A 14,054-nucleotide genomic window follows, 5' to 3' on the forward strand; every position below is an offset into this window, starting at 1 on the left:
TCAGCAACTTAGCAAGGTCCTAAGCAACCTAGAGAGACCTTGTCTCAAAATAAAAAAATAAAAAGGGTTGAGGATGTAGCTCATTGGTTGAATGCCCCTGGGTTCAAAATGTTGTGAAACATAAAAGATATTTATCACATACTTCCAATGATCAGTCTACTCAGAATTAAAAAGTATTGGCCTATAATTCTAACATGAATTTGTAGACAATTGAACTCCTACTCTTGGTTCTAACAGAATCCTACAAAACAAGATATTAATTTGAACATTAATAGTTATTATAAATTGCTATAATGTAGCAAAAAATAAAAATCTATGTATTAAAGGCTTGGTCCCCAGAGTGATATCATCTGGAAGTGGTAGAATCTCTGAGAGGTAGGGCCTAGTGAGAGGTTCTTAGGTTATTGGAGGTGGACCCTCAAAGGAAACTGTGGGACCCCAGCTCCTTCTCCACCATGTTATGCAGCTTTGCCAGAGACCCAAAGACAAAGGGCTAGCCAATCATGGACCAGAATCTCCAAAACTGTGAGTCCAAATAAACCCTTTCTCTTCATAAATTAATTATCTCAAGTATTTTATTATAGTAACAGAAAACTGACTAACTCAGGAATGTTATGAAAATAAACAAAGATGTTGAATATGAAAGCATTCTAGACTTTTAGATGATTTCACATAAAACCAAGCTGTTGCATTAATATTCTTTTATTTTATTTCAAAAACTCTAATTCGTCGGGTATAGTATAACAAGAAAGACACAGAATTCATCATTATTTATACCTCAGGCTCAAAAGTTATGTCCTGCTTACATTCCCAAGAAATTTTATTGTTGACTTTTCTTCATTTGAACGCAAAAAGAGGTCAGTCAGTGAAACATTTTCCTGCAATAGAATAAAATTGGTTTTTTAAATTATATATTTTTATAAATAAGTAATAAATGAGTATTTAAAGGAATACATAAACTCTCATTCCCACTGATGTCTCCATCCTCCCTCTGCCTTTATCCGGGTCTCTGTGGTTTCTTTCACTTTTCCAGTGTTTCATCATATATGAAAACAAATGCAAATAGTATTATTGCTTTCATTTTCATACACAAAGTAGCATACTCTGCTTTGTGCTCTACCTTGCTTTTTTTTTTGAGCCTAACATTATACCTTGAGGGTTGGGGTATAGCTCAGTGGTAGAACACTTGCCTCATATGTGCAAGACCCTGAGTTTGATTCCTAGCACCACTGAACAACAACAACCGTAAGTAATAATAATATATCTGAGTAGAGACCTTCAATAGGAAGACATTTACTGTAAACATGGGACATGATGATACTGGCATTAAACAAGAAATTTTAAAAAAATTTTTGTCTCACAACAAAAAATGATAACTGGGCTGGGCCTATAGCTCAGTGGTAGGGCACTTACCTAGCATGTGTGAGGCACTGGGTTTGATCCTTAGCACCGCATACAAATAAATAAAATAAAAACATTCTGTCCATCTACCACAAAAATGTTTTTTAAAATAACTATGTGAGGCAATGAATACGTTGATTAACATGATTTAACCATTTCCCAGTGCATGTATATATCAAAGCATGTTGTATGCCATAAATACATATTTTATTAGTCAAAAAAGAAAATAAATAAATAAAAATAAAATCTTAAAATAAATAAATGGAGCACCCTGCCCATCTCTTCAGCACCCCCCCCCCCAACCCAAATTCCTTATCTTGGTTCTGCCACCAGACATTGAAACCAGTTTCTGCTCTTTTCTGGCAAAACAGCTCGACCAGTTGAGGGGTTTGTGTTTTTTCCCCTCCAATGCTGGAGATTGAACCCAGGCCCTTGCACCTGCTGGTCAAGTGCCCTGCCACTGAGCTACACCCCCCAGATTGCCTTTCACGCCTGCCTCCTGGTTAGGTGTGGACATGCAGCTAAATTCCATTGGATAGAATGGGAGCAGAGTATCTGAGCATCATTTCTAGGTCCAACTCATAACCAAATCCCCCAGATCCTCCATGTTCTCTCCCATCTATCAGCAAAATGCCAATGCCTAGAATGTCCCCCATAAGCTGCAAGTTGAAGATGACAGAATCACCAATTGGAAAGAACTGGGTCCTGTCCTTGAATTACCATTTAGAAGCAAGACACCCACCATCAGAAATAACCATTTTGGGTGTATATGGTGAGGAAAAAAAAGCTTCCTATCATGTTTCATGAGCCAGAAGACATTGTGGGGTTGTTATAGCAGCTAGTATTGCCTTCATTAACACAGACAGCAATCTCAAAGTGCCTTCATCTAATCTTCTGTGCAAGGCATGAAAGCGTGAATCTCTTCCACAACATTCTACATTACTGCTCATCCTGTCTGATGTGCTTTGAATATTATGTGAATTTTCCTGTTGAGGTGGTAGAACCTTTAAAAGGTTGGACCTATTAGAAGGAAATGAGGAACGTAGGGTACTAAACAGAATAACAACGCTGGTCTCGTGGAATGGATTAGTTCTTCTGAGAATGGGTTTTTATAAAGCAAGTTTGACTGTCTCAACTCTCTGTCTCTTGCTTCCTGTCTGGCCATGTGTTCTATCTCTCTCTCATTCACACTTCCACCATGATGCCATCTGCCATGTTGGGGTGTAATGCGATTGCCAGAGGCAAGCAGAGACTGGTACCATCCTCTGGGACCTCCAGAACTGTGAGGGTATTTAAACCTCTTTCCTTTACCCAGCATTGGGTACTTTGTTATAGTAACATAAAATGTACTAAAACACAATCCCTGCATATTAAATGATCACAGAACCTCTACTGGACTGTGATTCCTTTGGAGGAAGTGACTATGTTAGTCATCTTTGTATCTTTAGTACCTAACATGTCTGGCATATGGCAGGTACTCAATGAATGCTTTTGGATGAATAAAGGAATATTGGAACAACTCCAAAGGTACAAAATTATGTTACTGTTGTATTAGTCAGTTTAATACACTTTGATCAGCTTAAATGATTAGAAAATTAGTTATATGGAGCTAAACTCCACCACCCTTTAACTTGTAACAATTTATGATCACTCTTTGTGGGCACACAAAATAAGTCTGAACCCTCTTTGAGACAGCACTTCAACTATTTGAGGATACCCATTCCCATCTCTTCCATGACAGATCCTCTGGCCTTCAGGGTAAGTAGACTAATGCTCTTTAATTGTCCTAAGGTTACAGTTTCTAGAACTGTCATCACCATCTTTGCCCTCCTCTGAACACACTCAGGATTGTCATTGCTCTTCCTTCAATGGGTACTCAGGATGGATGTACTCTTGTCGGGCACCTGACCAGCTGGTATTGGAACCCATTGCCTCTCTTGGACACCATCCTTCAGTCAAAGCAGCTCAATCTCTTAAGGCGGCCATATCACCTGTTAAATCTCCCTGAGCTTGTGATCAAGCTTTCTATCTCTCCTCTCTCCTCAAAACACCTGGGGGTGCACATCTTTTGACGTAGAATGACTCATAGCAGCAATGGGAATGTAAAGCTTCCCAGAAACATCAAGCTTGTCGAACAACATGAAATGGTACAGGTAATTTTTCTCAGCTGCACTAAGCTTATCCACAGGTATCTGAATATTGTGCAGTGAACTGGGATATACAGACCAAGGACTGTAGCAGCCAAAGAAAGAAAAAATCAGGCACAGCACCAGCAAACAAGAACAAAACAGTGGGCGCTGTGTGCTTTTCTCCAAGGTACTGCCTAGCACCTTCTTAAGCTAAGGGATAATGACCATGAAACAGAGACATGCATTTCATTCAACAGAAAAGCCTGGTTTGATGTGTTGTCAATTTCTTCATCTCATTTCGCACACTGTACAACCGCACATTCCCCAAATACCCTCAGCCATCGGGTAAATAAATACTGCTTCCTGGGGGAATCAAATCATTTCTGTATGTCTCTTGCCCGTGATCACTTTCTTATAAAGCAGACATCTTATGTGCTTTGCGCTGATTAATTTCTCCTGCTATTTCTGCCCCACAGCTCTCAATCCATGCCACAGAGGCTGGGTTCACCTCCCACCTTAGACCAAGATTCTGCATGTTATTATTTGACCTCCTTTGAAAAAACTCTTTGCCAGCTTTATAACCCGATCCGGGCACACCCCCCATCGGGGCCTGCATTTCCTGTGGATGATGCGATGGTTTCCTAGGTGACAGTGGGAAGGAATATAGACCTGTTAGCTTGTGGCTTCTGACTCACCCACTGCAATGGACGTCACAGAATCCTGGCTGAACAAGTGGATGCTGATAATAAGCTTATGCTTAAGGTAGCAGCGGGGCACTAATGGTTAAAACAACCCCATTGTACCAGCAAGCCAACAGACCCACAGAAATGCCAGATCTGGAAAAACAAACAACAGATCTGAAACCTCTCTGAACTCTCAGTCGTACATGAATTCACAGTGGAGTCCTATTTACAACACCAGTGTTCTGCTCCGTTCCCTGTAGAATTTCCTTTTCTTTTCTGGAATGTAGAAGTGTCAGGGTTCTCTAATGAAAGGACATATGGTATCTGGAGAGGGAGGGGTGGAAACAAGTCAAAAACTCATCAAAAGGCTCTTTATGAAGGTGACAGCAGCTTTTGAATTTTCACATTTGTTCCCCGAGATAAGTAAGCTCACACAGTGGACTAACCGATCATCAGAGTCTAGAATGAAAAATATATTCTAATGAGCAATAAATCTTCAGAAAGTTGATTTCATGAAGCCTGAGGAGCAGACAGACAGACACACAGAGACTGACTTCGTAACTACCTCTCTGTGAAATGATCCTAGGCATGCACGAGTCAAAGAAAGCTGTCTAGAATAAAAATCCAGAGTTCCTTTGTCCTTTGCATCAGCACCAGTGCAGACTGAATGAATTCTTAAGATTCTTGAATTCCTTAAATGACCAGCAAACCTAAAGGTTCCCAACTGGAGATAATGCATCTTGTTTTCCTCTGGGCCTTGAGGGATGCTTTAAATAGCATCAGCAAGCATCCAAATGAATTAGACAGCAAATGTAGGTTAGCTTTATTTAGACAGATAAAGACACGCAGAGAAAGTTGTCTGGTTCAAGGGCAGTGCAGCCTGACACGACAGCATTTCTCAGAGGAGGGGAAACTGCTTCGGGTGAGAAAGGTATTTTGGGCAAAGAGCAAAGTTCCTTGGCTCTCCAGGGGCAGAGAGGCTAAGATCCTTCAGTGCAGAAGAGCAGAATTTAAGAATGGCCTGCCACTCATTGACAGAAAGAGCTACAGATCCACGACGTTAAACAGAATGTAACATCTCGTAGTTCACACCTTGTCTTTCCTCCTGCCCATTCCTTGAGAACACCATCAGAAGAGAACACAAGCTGGGCCAGGGAGTTTGCGTAATTCCTCTGGAGCAATGTTTTAGATTTTTGGCAAATTCCAAGTCAGGAAATACCGTCTTCCCTCCATACCCATAGGAGATTGGTTTCGGGACCCCCTTGGGATAACAAAATCTAAGAATGCTCCAGTTCCTTATATAAAATGACATAGTATTTGCATATATCCTATGCAAATCTTCCTGTATGCTTCAAGTCGACCTTAGATTACTTAAAATATCTCAGCAATGTAAATGCTGTATAAATAGGTGCTAGACTATATTGTTTGGGAAATAATGACAAGAAAAAAAGTGTATATGTTCAGGACAGATGCAATTTTTTTTTTAAATCAAAGACTTCGAATGGTTGAAATGGAATGGTTGGTTGAATCCAAGGATGCTGGACTGTGGACCCAGAAAGCCAACTGTATGTCCAGGTGGAGGGCCCCTAGAGATGTGGAAGTTCAGAAAGCAGAGAAACGGGCGAATGTGGGAACTTTGACTCCTTAAACAAAAATATTGTTTGAAAAAATGTTGCAGCCCATGGGTTTGGTCTATTTCTCTCCCTCTTCCCTGCCCACTCCTTTGAATTATTTTCTAAAAATAAATGTTTATTTCTATGTATTTTCTGAAAATAAATGCTATATGGAAGGTAGTGGATCCATAAAAAATAAAACTTACTGCTTCTGTTTGTTTTTATTATGATGTTTATGATTTCTTCTCCAATTTTTTACTGGTTTCCTCTCAGTTGCAAAAGCCAAATGACATTTGTTATAAAATACAGCAGCTTGTAGCCCCAGTAGTAATTAGTTTTAAGAAGAAAAAGGTCATTTCAAATTAGTGGATTTTTATTATTTGAATAGATTATAACCCTAAACATTTAATAATTTTATGAATAAACCTATTTTTTCCCAATTTGTGGATGTGTGTGTCTGTGCACACGTGTGTGATGTGTGATGCTGGGGATTGAGCCCAGGGCCTTGGACATGTTAGGCAAGTGTTACATCCTCAGTCCCCTAATGATTTTTTGTTCCTAAGGTAACACTGAAAATATATATATATTTATAAATTAATATATATAAATATATATTTTTTAAATTTATATATAACCATATATATAAAGTTTGTATACATAAATAAACTTTAAAAATTAAAAACTTAGTTTTGAATATATTTTAATTTTTTACCCAACTAATTTTATTGATATTTTCTTTTTTAAAGAGTCTCACAACTTCTGAAAATCAAAGGGAAAATATGCTATAACCCTATCATGAAGCCAAATCTGAACCTCATTTTGAATTAGGCATTCAAGCTGCTTTCATTATACTTATTCCTTCACACATTCCATCCATTTCTTCCTTCCACATTATTTAAAAAATTTTTTTAGTTGAACATGGACACAAAACCTTTATTTTACTTATTTTTTGTTTTATGTGGTGCTGAGGATCAAACCCAGTGCCTCATGTGTGCAAGGCAAGCACTCTACCACTGAGCTACAACTCCAGCCCCCCTCCACATTATATACGGAGCACCCATTGTATATACACAGAGCAAAAGGCATACTTGGTTGTTCCATTTCCCCATTTCTGGCTGCTTGTCTTTGTCTGATTGATCCCTCACCCTAAGCTTCTTTCTTCATTTGCTAGTCAACTAGTATATGTGGTAAAACTTTATTCAGTTGAGAATTACTTTAGCCAGAGCACATGAAATTTGCCCAGTCCACTGCCAAAAATTCAATATACATTTAACTATTGGCAAAATTGGCAGCTCAGTTAATCATTTGATGCCATTACAATTCTAGAAAAGTGATAGAAAGCCAATAACCTTGACTATAATTATAAAGAAATAGATTCAAAAGGCTTAGCTGAGCCCCAGATGCAAAGTTCATCCCAGAATTACATCACCTTTTTATAAAACCCTCACATCTTGGGGCTGGGGCTGGGGCTCAGCGGTAGAGTATTCACCTAGTATGTGCGAGGCCCTGGGTTCAATCCTCAGCACCACATAAAAATAAATAAATAAAACAAAGATATTGTGTCCAACTACAACTAAAAAAATTAAAAAAAAAATAGAACCCCTACATCTAAAACCAGTCCTATATTTTTTTTAAAATGTGTGTAGTTATGAGAACCTAATCAAAAGGAAAACTATCCTTCTAATTTTTTCAGTAAAGGGACTAGCATTTCTACTTTAACTGAAACGAAAAAAAGTAAATAACATCCCTGGGATCTCTATTTCTTGCTTTGATATCTTCAGTCACTTCGCTATTATTCGAACACCTTTATTAGAATTTCTCAGTTTGTGCTAATAGTAAGGAGACCTTTGAAATGTTCTTCAATAATTCAGTTTCATAACTGGTTTTTAATATTTTTAAGTGCTGGAGGAAAAAGAAACTTTAAATGCAGGTAGAGAGCAAAGTTATAATCAATCACTGAACCAAATAAATAAAATATGATGTATGTAATTTTTTTAAAAAATAGAGCAATTTTTGTTTGTGGGTGGCTCTCTCTGGTTGTTCTTCACTTTTGCTGCACAAAATATTATTTCGGTAATCTTATTACACTGTAAAGAGGAAAACAGTGTAACAGTATTTGCCTAGGTAAAATAGGAATAGCACATTTTATTTTTATTTTGTGACATTTGTGGCTCTTCAGCATGACATTGGCATTCTTCCTCTTCTGATGCAACTTCCTCCTCTGTTTTTGTTTTGGTCGGGGCTGTTTCAACCTCCCCCTTTCCTGCCCGTGAGGTCCTGAGCTGCCACTTTGTTTTCAGAATCTCCACTTCTGTTTTCGGTGGCAACACCTACACGTAAACATCTAGCCGCCCATCCACAAGGACACACACCCACGCGCTCTCAACTCACACAAACACCACGCACAAGTCACACACGCACACAGCCTGGCTTGTCCAGCCTCCCCCAGGGAGCGCAAACCACTCCAGCTGTTCTCTAGCCCTGGCAACAAAAGCAGCAGCGGGCTCCCAGTGTCACTTCTCTGACACTAAAAATGCTGCTTCTAAGGAAGCTATCATGGCCCTTGGAGCAAGGAGAAGCTGGCTGCACAGCTGAAGTCAAAGATGGCAGAGCCCAGTGCTGGAGGCTGCACGTAGGGATCAGAGGGGAAGGATCAAGGATTGGGCTCCTCTGAGTGAAAGGCTTCGTCCTGACTGGGCACATTCGTGTACTGATATTTCAAGATTCAGTCCAGGTCATCCTCTCTCTCAAGATTTTCCTGCAGTGCTATCTCCTCCTCTGCACCCCTATAATCCTGGTTTAATTAGATGAGTTGCCCCATGTCAACCTGCAGCAAGCACGTTGGACTGAAAACTTCAAAATGCTGGGGCCTTGGCTGATTCATCTTTCATTTTAGCACCTGGCACCTGGTGGGCATCCACACTCTCCTTCCATGGGGGAGATGGCTACCGACTTTTGATGGAGGGGGAAAGAAAAGGGGTCCTCCCTGGCATATCTTCCTCTCTTTCCAGTTAAGATTGGCAGTGAAGAGGTGACATTACGCCATGGATGACATGTGACATTAACTCAGTAGAGAACACCAGCTGCCTCACCTTCACCCCTACCACTGAGAGAACAGCTTCTTCTTCTTCTTCTTCTTCTTCTTCTTCTTCTTCTTCTTCTTCTTCTTCTTCTTCTTCTTCTCCTCCTCCTCCTCCTCCTCCTCCTCCTCCTCCTCCTCCTCCTTCTTTTTCTTTAAATTTTTTTTAGTTGTAGATGAACACAGTATCTTTATTTTTATTTATTTATTTTTTATGTGGTGCTGAGGATCAAACCCAGGGCCTCACACGTGCAAGGCAAGCGCTCTACCACTGAGCCACAACCCCAGCCCATTTTCTTCTTTTTTTTAAATATATATTTTTTTTAGTTGTAGATGGACACAATGCCTTTTTTAATTTGGTTATTTTTATGCGATACCAGGGATTGAACCCAGTGCCTCATGCATGCTAGGCAAGCACTCTACCACTGAACCACAACCCCAGCCTCATTGAGAGAACTTCTAATGAACAATAAATAAGTCCAATGACACCCCCCAAAAAATAGCCTTTCACAAACTTGCAAGTGTGAATGAGAAGAAATGCTTCCATCAAGGAGGGCTGTGTGAGTAATGGGAGAACGTGGCACCTGTCTTTTAAATTGGTTGATAAGATTCAAATTGTTTTGAAATCAGGAGAGGATAAGGACGAGATGGAACTGTGTTAGGTTCTTTACTTGAAAGATGTCGTTTTAATTTGCACAAAAACCCATAGAAATCAGCTTATTGTGTTCGTTTTACCTGCAAAGAAAGTGAAGGTGGGAAAGGGTGGTGACCGGGAAGCAGTCCTAGTACTAACCTCAGCAGAACTTCGGTTTGAACCCAAATCTAATGACTCCCCAATCCTTCCTTCACTCCTTTTGGTTCCTCTGTTTTAAAAATTTTGACATCTTTTCAGAGAGGCTGAAAAACAAAGATTAAATAGTTATTGAGCACTGACCAGTGGGTCACACATGACTATGGGGATAGAAAAACAAAATCATCCTACAACCAAAGAGCTAAGTATCAAGTGCAAGGCTGATGGAACAGGCTGAAAATCAGACAACGAAATAGGGTTACAGGAAAGGGGGTGGGCGTGGCTGTTGGAGAACTAAAGGGAGGATGCTTGGCCTTGGTTGTTGAGGGAGGGTAGGGGACCCCACAGAACACAGGAAGATGTTTCTGAGCAGATGCTAAGCAGGGCAGGGGTGGGGCAGAGGGTTAGGACACTGCAGAGTGAGGGAATGGGTCACAGGAGTAGGGAGGAAGAGGTCACCTGAGTTCATCAGGACTGGCATGGTGCAAGGTGAAGACAGAACCAGGCCTAAGACCCTGAACTGAAGACAGGGACACACTGAAGGTTTTTGAGTAGGGGAAGGTAATCATTCAATCAAATTCGTGACTAAAACATTCCAAGTTATTGCTGAATCCATCTGACACCAGATCATAAGTACACAAAGTACACAAAGCAGAAAAAGATAGAAAATCAATATTCTTTTTTTTTTGTTTAGTTGTTGACGGATCTTTATTTTATTCATTTATTTATATGCGGTGCTGAGAATCAAACCCAGTGCGTCACACATGCAAGGCAAGTGCTCTACCACTGAGCCACAACCCCAGCCCCAGAAAATCAATATTCTTAATCAAGACTCAAACAAATAAAAACTCCCAACAATTAAAATAAAATTAAAAAGACAAAGAAGGCCTGCTTACTTCTGAGAAATCACAGCAAAGAAGGGGATCTGTGCCTGAACACAGGAGCTCAACCCTGGCCTACCTCTCCCTGCTGTGATGGCTCCACATGGCCCCATTCTAATGACTCCTGAGACCATCTCAACCGCCAAAACCCCAGGGCAGCAAATCCAACCCCATCCTCCCCCAGAGAAAAAAATTCCAGCAGGGAAATGACAATCCCTGTCACTTCCTTCCTATCTAGAAGCCGGCCCATGAGGACTGCTACCCTGTTTCACCTGATCACACCAGATACCCTGGCTAGAATGGGAACCGGATCCTGCTGGCTTGATTGAGTTAAAAGGAACAGTGCCAGGCCATCTAAAAGTCTCTCAATAGCTTGATGGCTTCAGAGAGGCCTTCGTGGCTCTGAAAGGCCAGCGGCCTGTCTCAGCTCCCGGGGTTAGGGAGGAGCAGGACGAATCCCCTAGCACAGAATCCAGAAGCACTGGAGGCCAGCAGTTCTGAAAGACTGCAGAGAGGGCTTGTTTACATTTTTCTCTTGGGCTGAAACCCATCTATTTAAACTTTAACCAGAGGCAATTATAAAACCGTGGTGAGCCAGAGAGAGAGATGGCAGCCTGCGCAAGCCGGCAAGTCAGATGCCAGGAGTCTGGCACTGAGCGGATGGAAAGAGAGGAGAATATTTTTGAGAAAGGGATCAAGGAAAAACAACAAAGGAGGCTTGGGAAGCAAAAGGTGTCGCCCAGGCAGCTGGCGTTCAGAAGTAGAGTAGGGAGGACAGAGGTGAGGGCAGGAGGTGGGAAGGGGGACGGGCCAGGGAAGACGGCAGCCTCTGATGGCCGTCACCATCCCACCGGTTCAAAAGTCCCTCCCGCAACATCTGACAGTCACAGTTCCACTGTTTGTTCCCTTTTTTCCCTCCTCTTGGGTCAAAAGTGCACTAACCCAGAGAATCAGCAGCAAAAAGAAGCCAGCCCGGGGCAGGCACGTCCGGCCTGCCAGGACACAGGCCCTCTTCCCCGAAGGCCAAATCTCCTCCTCTTCAGTTCAGGTTTTCCTGGCAGAGACCCACCTTGGAGCCTTGACGATCAGCCCAGTGACGTCAGAGGAAATACCCCACTGGACAAAGGCCTCTACTCCAGTTGCCTAAACTGAACCCCACGCCTACCGGGATCTGGGTCCTAGATTTAATGAGTCCTACAAACTGGTGGTGGGGGCAGGGGACAGGGGGAGCACTGTGGCTCTAAAGTAAAGGTTTTAATTCTGGACTTGAGGACACCTGTGGGCCTGGCCCTGACACCAGGGCCAATTTCAGATGCATGTCCACACATAGGAAGGTCTACTGGACAACAGCTGCTATAGACAGAATGCGTTCCCCCCAGATTTGTATGTTGAAAACTTAATTACTAAAGTGATAACATTAGGAGTAGGATCTGGGGAAGTGATTAGGTCATGAGGCCAGAGTCCTCATGAATAGGATTAGTATCTTTATGAAAGAAGCCCCAGAAGCTGGGTGTGGTGACTCATGCCTGTAATCCTAGTGACTCAAGAGGCTGAGACAGGAAGAGCACAAGTTTGAGGCCAACTTCAGCAACTTAGTGAGACCCTGTCTCAAAATAAAAAATTAAATGTTCTGGGAATGTGGTTCAGTGATAAAAGCACTGCTAGGTTCAATCCCCAGTACCAAAAAAAAAAAAAAAATCTACCACCAACAGCAAAAACCCAGAATGCTGCTTTTGTCCTTTGACCATGTGAGGACACAGTGAGAAGATGGCTCTCTATGAACCAGAAAGAGGCCCTCATCAGACACCAGATCTGCCAGTGCCTTGATCTTGGACTTCCAGCCTCTAAAAATCGTGATCATAAACTACCTGGTCTCTGATATTATGTACTAAGACAGCAGACCCCGAAATCCCTCTCACGGCAGGGAACCTGACATTCCACTCCTACTCTTAAACTTTTCAGTTTTGATGTCCCCAGGAAGATAAAAATGCAATGTGCAGAGAATTCAGATGTTTTAGCAGGAATTCACTTCCCACTACTTCCAGGCAGCTTAGCTTTGGGGCCCTGTGGGAAGAGGATCTAGGAAAAGCATTCTGGGGGCGGAGAAGGCCTTGGGAACTACCAGCAGGAAGCTGGCAGGAGGCATGGAAGAGCTGGAGACATATCTCTGTGTATAACAGTGAGGCCCAAACACAAGTCAGAGGTTCACAGCAGAAAGACAAGTCACCCTGCCTTTCTGTAAATCCTTCTCGGCTCGCCCAGTTCTCACCAGGGAAACCAGCACACAGGAGGGACCTAAGGAAGGTCAGAGGACTAGGGAAGCACCCTGGGATGTTCAGGTCCCCACCTGGAATCCCAGGGCAAGGAGGCCAAGGTCACGGGCTTCTCTCCAGACCAGTTTGCTACACTCACCGGAAGGTCTGTCCTCCAGCTCTGAGCCACTCCAGCCAACCATCTAAAAAATTCATGACCCTGTTCCCAAGGGCCTGGAAGACTCCTTGCAAACTCACCCTGATTGGTGACAGATCCCAAGATCGTATCCTTGTTTGTGTGGAGGCAGGGCACTTCATACAAGGATGAAGAGTTTGTGATGTGCTGCAATTTTATGTCTTAAAGTCTGTATGGGTAGAAATTGCTTCCTTATGCCCTGATTCTGGAAGAGAAAGAAAGTCAGATACTGAGGTCTCCTACAGAACAGATGCCTGTGAACCTGTGACAGCCAGCGGACATCCGAGGAGCCACGTGGACATTTCAGAGGGATGTGCACATTGCCCAACACCCAGCAGAAAGTGTTATACCTGGGGAGAGAGATTTTGTAAAATCAGGCATGGAATCTCCAAGGGAATGCTGGGGAACTGTACATAAACCAGTAGCAAAGAGTAGTAGGTTAAAAGAGTGGATGCAGGAGCCAGGCTGTGAGAGATTAGCTCTGTGATCATGAGCAAATCATTTAATCTTTCTGGGCCTGAGTTTCTTCATCCATAAAAATTCAGACAATAGTAGATCCCAAGTCACAGAGTGGTTGTAAGGATTAAATAAGTTAATATTTAAAGGATTGAGTTAATATTTAAAACAGTGTCTGTCACATAATGAGAGATACGTAAGTGGAATGTTTAAAAAGTCATATAATCAAATCTCCACGCCTGGACACTGGTTGTTTCTTAATTGACAAAGTCTTTGGTGGGCTCTGTGCGTACCCTCCCATCATTCCAGCATGAGAAGGCAGAAGAAAGGCATCCGGACAACTTTCTCCTGCAGCAAAAGGTAAGGCACCTTGGCTTCATTCTGATTTCTAACAATGTGCACACCCAGACCAAGGCCCAGCCAGAAGGAGAAGCTGTGTCCAGTGTGTGGACCAGAAAATGGGAATCCCTCCATCCAAGTCCCTCAGACCCTCGCCATCTCCCTGCCTGTATATCGCCAAACGCTGCACACAGCTGTCCCCCATGGATACCCTGCACCAAGCCAGGGTTCCAGA

General features: G+C 42.3%; 1 protein-coding gene and 2 long non-coding RNA genes across 6 annotated transcripts in view; 1 reads left to right on the plus strand and 2 right to left on the minus strand.

The window, feature by feature from the left end:
• The window catches only part of Mkln1 (muskelin 1), a 327,297-nt gene that overhangs the window by 222,874 nt on the left and 90,369 nt on the right, over nt 1-14,054 (minus strand). The window lies entirely within an intron of this gene.
• On the minus strand, nt 687-13,368 carry LOC124099824 (uncharacterized). Its single transcript, XR_006854108.2, has 3 exons — nt 13,087-13,368; nt 9,699-9,802; nt 687-878 (listed from the first exon to the last, which is right to left on the minus strand). It is a non-coding gene; the product is annotated as an uncharacterized LOC124099824 (long non-coding RNA).
• Nucleotides 13,550-14,054, plus strand: part of LOC124099823 (uncharacterized) — an 83,074-nt gene continuing 82,569 nt past the window's right edge. The window contains exon 1 of one of the 3 annotated variants that reach the window (XR_006854105.2): nt 13,550-13,840. This is a non-coding gene — a long non-coding RNA (uncharacterized LOC124099823). The remainder of the gene's footprint in view (nt 13,841-14,054) is intronic. The other 2 variants (XR_009227869.1, XR_006854106.2) reach the window with 2 other exon arrangements.

Source organism: Marmota monax, unplaced genomic scaffold (genome assembly GCF_021218885.2).
Source record: "Marmota monax isolate L192 unplaced genomic scaffold, Marmota_monax_Labrador192_F-V1.1 WCK01_AAM20220418_F8-fsc00131, whole genome shotgun sequence".
NCBI classification, from domain to species: Eukaryota; Metazoa; Chordata; class Mammalia; order Rodentia; family Sciuridae; genus Marmota; species Marmota monax.